This window comes from Zingiber officinale, unplaced genomic scaffold (assembly GCF_018446385.1).
Source record: "Zingiber officinale cultivar Zhangliang unplaced genomic scaffold, Zo_v1.1 ctg144, whole genome shotgun sequence".
Taxonomy (NCBI): domain Eukaryota; kingdom Viridiplantae; phylum Streptophyta; class Magnoliopsida; order Zingiberales; family Zingiberaceae; genus Zingiber; species Zingiber officinale.
This window is the reverse complement of record NW_024589840.1, coordinates 66,325-73,221: the sequence shown is the minus strand read 5'-3', so window position 1 is coordinate 73,221 and position 6,897 is coordinate 66,325. Positions and strand designations below refer to the sequence as shown.

The 6,897-nt window shown below is 34.6% G+C and overlaps 1 long non-coding RNA gene across 1 annotated transcript; it reads left to right on the top strand.

The window, feature by feature from the left end:
- The first annotated feature begins 557 nt into the window (after positions 1-557).
- LOC122036357 lies at positions 558-998 on the top strand. The gene is made up of 3 exons (XR_006127371.1): positions 558-662; positions 743-806; positions 897-998. It is a non-coding gene; the product is annotated as an uncharacterized LOC122036357 (long non-coding RNA).
- The last annotated feature ends 5,899 nt before the right edge of the window (positions 999-6,897 follow it).

Genomic DNA, 6,897 nt, shown 5'->3' with positions numbered 1-6,897 from the left:
CTTGGGTTGCAAATGACAAAGGAATAATCAACAACGATGAATGTGGCTTCACCTTAGTCAACTTGAACAAACGAGGACACAAGAATGATGAATTTGTGCTTGCAAGTCAAGTTAACCAAGTCTTTTATATTGATGATCCATTACAAAAGGGTGGTCAATTCCGCTCCCAGTTCCAAATAGATGTTATGAGGGAGATGATGATGATTGGAGCAGTATTCCTGATTCTAGACCAATTGATGATATTGATACTCATTGCATTCCTACTCAAGAAAGATATTTTAGATCGGAAATAGAGGGTGTTTGGGTCACAAAAAAGAAAAAATAATGTTTTGCATTTTTATGTAATGGTTTTGTTATGAACATAAAGGAATGTTTTATGCACTTTAAAAAATTATTTATGCAATTCTATGATAAGTTTATGTCAGTGTTGCTATTTATTTATAATTGTGTTAGTGTAATTATATATGTCATATGTTATTATATATAACATTTAAGATTTTAATTATTTATCATTTCCTACTACATGCTAGTTAATGTTATATTTTTTTGTGCATGTACCATTGGATCTTGACTATAATTAATGAAGATAAGAATATGATATATTTATTGGACTCTTTGAGTAATAGGAACCGAGATCATGCTTGGCAAACTATTGTGACCAAGTAAGTAGTAACTTATGCTGACTTTGAATGCATTCAATTCATTATACATTGAAAAATAATTTTCTAATTTTACAATGTAGTGGGGTCAAAATATACAATGCATCAAGGGGTATTTCAAAAGGACCAGGTTTTAAACAATTGACAGTATGTATTGTGACTATGTATTTAGACATCAATTAATAATTCTTATTATTTGGATTGTGACTTCTTGCATGACATTTTCAATTTCATTAGGGTAATCTTAAACAAAATGGTGGTGTTGAATGTGGATATTGTGTGATGCGGTACATGAAAGAGATAGTCTTAGATGAATATCCACAATTGGAGAGGAAGATGAATATCTTCTTTATGAAATATTTTCTTTATAAAGTATTAACTTATTTTCATTGGTCCTCAAACTTTTGTTAATGATTCAGTTTGCAGCATTAAAAACAAACAGATTACAATCAATCTCAGTATGATGAAGTCAGAAGTGAATGGAGCGAATTCGTCTATTTCTATGTGGGTGCCTAAGTGTAGGCTATGCTACAAATTTTAGATTGTATTTAGAGATTTATGGATACAAAAGTTTTTGGGTTGTGGTTAAACATTTGTTTTATGAATACACTTTTGGATTGTATTTGATAGATATTTGTTCAATTTTAGTGATGAAAACTATTATGTTATAGCAAAATATTATGATATACACTTTTGTCAATTAAATTTGTATTGTAGTAAAATATAGTCAACTACTTGATACTATAAATAAAAATGATGAAGTAATACAACACATAAGACTTCAATAAATTTAAATAGTATATAGTTACAGAAACTATTTACTTTGCCACGTGATTAAAATTGTTAAAGTCGTTTGTATGTATTACTGCACTAACTTAAATTGTTGAAGTGTAGTAAAATATGCTTTCCTACTTCCATACTACGATGAAGTAATACAATAACAATTACTTCGATAAAGCTAAAATATGTAGAAGTAATATTAAATATTTACTACACTATAATATAAACAATTTTGAAGTCGTAACTCCTTTAAACTTCGTCAGACAATGTAACCTATGCAGTAATATGTCATCAACTACTTCGGTATTTTTACTGGTCATGATGAAGTAATAGCGGTTTTTTACTTCGAAAACGGTCCAATTTTGAACCGGTGATAGACTTCGGTAATCGTGTGCCGAAGTAAAAAATTAACCCTTTTACTTCACGTGCGTCTACTTCGGTAAATATCTACCTATTACTTCGGATAATATCCGAAGTCTATTCTAGATTTTCACATAGTGCCACCTCTTGCCTGGACAGACATAGGACCACACAAATCAGAATGAACCAATTCCAATACTTCTTTGGCTCTATACCCCTTGGCCTTGAACGGCCTCTTGGTCATTTTACCTTCCAAGCAAGATTCACAAGTTGGAAAATTTTCCAACTCTACCGAACTCAAAAGTCCATCAGCTATAAGCCTCTGAATCCTACTTAAGTTAATATGACCAAGCCTTAGATGCCAAAGATATGCTTGGTTCATTTCCGAAGGCTCTTTTCTCTAATTAGAGTTAGAAGATGAGTTATAAATTTCCATGTTTTACTTTGTGGAAGAAATTGGATTTAAAGTATACAAATTGCCAACCAATGCACCAGAACAGATAATCACTTTATTTCTTTTAATAACTACATCGTTACTGAAAGAAACTGAATATCCATCTAAAAATAGTTTAGAAACTGAAATTAATTCTTTCTAAAATTGGTTACATAAAGACAATTTCTTAAAACCAAATTTCTATTTCTACTAAAAGATAAATAGACATCCCCCACTGCAACAGCTGCCACCTTAGTAGCATTGCCCATGTAGACGGTAATCTCTCCTTCAGATAGTCGTCGAGTTTCCTGGAACCCCTGCAAGGAATTGCAGACATGATCAGTGGCTCCCGTATCTACACACCAAGTGCTGGTAGATAACACCGCTAAACATGTTTCAACAACTAAAGCATGAGTAATACCTTGGTTTTGGTTCCTACGAGGACAGTCCGTCTTCCAATGTCCTGTCTGCTTGCAGATGAAGCACTTGCCCTTTGACTTCTTCACTCCAGCTTTAAATCCTGTACTCTGAGATTTATTCACTTTCTTTGCTGAACCAGCTTGTTTCTTCTTCTTCTTTCCTCTCGGTTTAGAAGTAGAACCATTTTCAGCATAGTGAATTTGAGAATTGTGACGAAATACTCCTTCTGCTGCTTGAAGTTCTATCAGTAGTTCCGCTAATGAATAAATCCTCTTATTTATATTATAGTTCAGGCGGAACTGCTCAAAACTTCTAGGTAGCGTTTGGAGGATCATATCGATCTGGGTTTCCCCATCAATTTCTCCTCCAAAGATCTGTATCTCGTTCAGATAAGCCATCATCTTTAGGATATGATCCCTCACAGGAGTACCCTCTTGCATGGTGGTTGTCATTATCTTTCTCATGGCTTCTTGCCTAGAAGCCGTATCCTGATGACTAAAGAGTTCCTTGAGATTGTTCATAATATCATAAGCTGTTGGTAAATCTTGATGCTGATGTTGCACTACATTTGACATTGAAGCCAAAATGTAACACCGCACCATCTCATCAGCTTTTACCCATTTCTTATGATATTCAATCTCCTATTGAGTAGATTCACCAGTAAGTGCTTCAGGGTAAGCCTCAGTCAGTACAAATTTATAGCCTTCAGCAGTAAGAACAATGTCCAGGTTTCTTTTCAAATCTATGTAATTTGGTCCAGTAAGTCTATTCTGTTGAAGTATGATGGACAGTGGGTTGAAAGTCATCCTAAGAATCACAAATAACTTTTGGTTAGAACTCTAAATTTAGAATAATATAGATTCCTCAAACAATACTATTTTAAATTAACCAACACCTCAAAGCACCGTGAATTTTGTATGCCACGTTAGTGTGGACGTATACAAATTCAACATTTGTAAAAGGAGGGTTTTAGCCCATTAATTTTATTATCTTGTCAACCTAACTTTTTGACAAATAAAATTAATAGTTGGTGTCTTTTGGTCACACAAGTAATAGCAGTGACTCCGATGGGGAGGATACTATTAGATGTGTCTAAGTGTATACCATTACTTGACACTAAGTCTATTAATAAGATTATGCCCCTTCCGTTGGGGAAGATCACACGCTCTTAATTAACTTCCTATAGTCATCCAAAAATGGAAGTTTGTTCTAGTGATCCACAAACAAGCTCATCCGTTATGGAGGAAGGCACTCACAGCCAACGCGCAAGCTTGTTTGCATCACTTACAAACCAGTAATGGAGACCATGGGATTTATTTAAAATCCCTCTCCCACTTAGTTATTTATAAACGAGGAATTTTAACTATGCTAGCCTACTGGTCATGTATACTAACATGCACACACAGCACAATATAAAAGCAATAAATAGAAAATCTAATTTTCAACTATTATGGCTTTTATCTATAGTTGTCCTCCGTGTGTTGTCATCCCAAGCTGCTGCCATATTTGGCCACCGCTACCGGGTCTAGCTGTCGCATCCATCTTGCTCCTAGTTCCGCTGCGCCTTTGGTCCTTAGAAGGTTCCACGCTTCGCAAGATTTGATCCGCGACATAAATAGAATTTTACATTTTTGATCATATATTCCATAAAAGGAATGTACATGTATCTAGATCAAAAATAAAATCCTAATAAAACTAAATACAGCTCCTGCTGTATTTTAATACAATCATGCACACACATATAAATGCCCTTGACATGTCCAAGGGTCCAATCACACACATAATAACTAAAAGCCATAATAGTTGGATCCTGCATCCACAAAGTTAGCACATCCTACTATTAACCTGCCTAAATTATGTATGACATGTGCATAATTAAACTAATACCAAATACACAGAGGCAAAACCCTAGCTCTGATACCAATTGTTGGTTGCTACTCGGAAAACCTAGAGGTTCCACTGTACAAAAATTTTGTACAAAGGTCTGAACCTTTTCCTAGCTACCATGTGTTGTTTTAAATTAAATTTTGGATCGCTTGCGGAACTTAACACGTTTGATCCAAAACTTAATCTATTCGTTCTTTTAGGTTTTGACTTGGGTCTCCTACGGAACTTAACACGTTCGACCCAAATCACCTTAAGTTATTAATTCCATTAAATATTAATTTCCATAATTGGTTCCCAGTACTGACGTGGCGAGGCACATGACCTTCTTGGATATGGGAGCAACCACCACCGACTAGACAAAACCTTTTATAGAAAGCTAATATTTAATTACCTAAAATAACTATAGGTTAACCGAAAAGAACAATCAAATCACAAGGAAAAATAAAACAAAAGAACACAACATCAAAAAATATATTCGAAATACTAGAATCGTAAGCCTCTTGTATTTGGTATTATTTCCATAAATAACTAGTATGATGCGGAAAAGGAAAAACTACTAGTTATACCTTCTAGAAAGACCTCTTGATCTTCTACCGTATTTCTCTTCTAACCTCGGACGTTGTGTGGGCAACGATCTTCCAAGATGAGAAACCACCAACCACCTTCTTCTCCTCCTAGCTAGGTTCGGCCAACAATAAGGAAGCTTCACCAAGGAAGAAGATCAAAACACCAACCAGGCTCCAAGAGATGCTAGCTTTCTCTCCTTCTTCTTCTTCTTCTCCAAGTAGTATCCGGCCACCACAAGAGCTCCAAGGGGAGAGAGAGGTTCGGCCACCACAAGAGGAAGAGAGGGAGAGGATGATGGCTGGCCACACCAAGGAACAAAAGAGGGAGAAAAATAATAGAGGTTGTGTCATGAAGGCACCCTTACCCCTTCTTTTATATTCCTTGGCCTAGGCAAATTAGGAAATTTAATTACAATAAAATTTCCTTAATTTCCGTGACATGATTTAATTGAGAAAAATAAAATAAAATTTCTCTAATTAAACTATAATGGCCGGCCACATCAAAAGAAATAAAATAGACAAGTTTTAATCAACAAATTAAAACTTCCTAATTTGTTTCCGGAAATTTTAAAAATAAAATTTCTCTTCAGAAATCTTTTCATGATTGATAAAAAGAAATTTCCATAATTTTAATTTTACAACATGTGAATAATTTTTAAAGAGAAAATAAAATATCTCACCAATCTACAAATAAGGAAAGAGATCTAATCTCTTTCTTTAATCTTTTGTAGATCTTTTACAAGAGAGATATTTTAATTTTAATTCTCTTTAATAAATTATATCTTCTACATAATAAAAATTAAAATTAAAATTCTTTTTTAATTTAATTTGGCCGACCCCTCTAGCTTGGGTTCAAGCTAGGGCCGGCCACCCCAATTTATGCTTAGGCCGGCCCTAGCTTGGTTCCTAAGCTAGCTTGGCCGGCCCCTATTAGGTGGGTATAGAAAGTGGGTATAGATGGGTATAGTACTCTATAAATAAGAGGCTACGATAGGGACCGAGAGGAGGAATTGGTTTTGGTCTCCCAATAAAATTAAGCATCCCGTGTTCGCCCCGAACACACAACTTAATTTTATCAATAATAATTCATTCCACTAGAGAACTATTATTGAACTACCGCACCAATCCCAAATTACATTTTTGGGCTCCTTCTTATTATGAGTGTGTTAGTCTCCCTGTGTTTAAGATATCGAATGTCCACTAATTAAGTGAGTTACTGACAACTCATTTAATTAATATCTTAGACCAAGAGTAGTACCACTCAACCTTATTATCATGTCGGACTAAGTCCACTTGCAGGGTTTAACATGACAATCCTTATGAGCTCCTCTTGAGGACATTATCAACCTAGTATCTCTAGGACACAGTTTCCTTCTATAATCAACAACACACACTATAAGTGATACCATTTCCCAACTTATCGGGCTTATTGATTCGTAAAACTAAATCTCACCCATTGATAAATTAAAGAAATAAATATCAAATATATGTTCTTGTTATTATATTAGGATTAAGAGCACACACTTCCATAATAACCGAGGTCTTTGTTTCTTTATAAAGTCAGTATAAAAGAAACGACCTTAAATGGTCCTACTCAATACACTCTGAGTGTACTAGTGTAATTATACAGTCAAGATAAACTTATACCTAATTACACTACGACCTTCTAATGGTTTGTTCCTTCCCATTTTGGTCGCGAGCTACTGTTTATAATTTATAAGGTACTGATAATATCATCTTCTGTATGTGGCACCACATACTATATTATATACAATATAAATTAATTGAACAA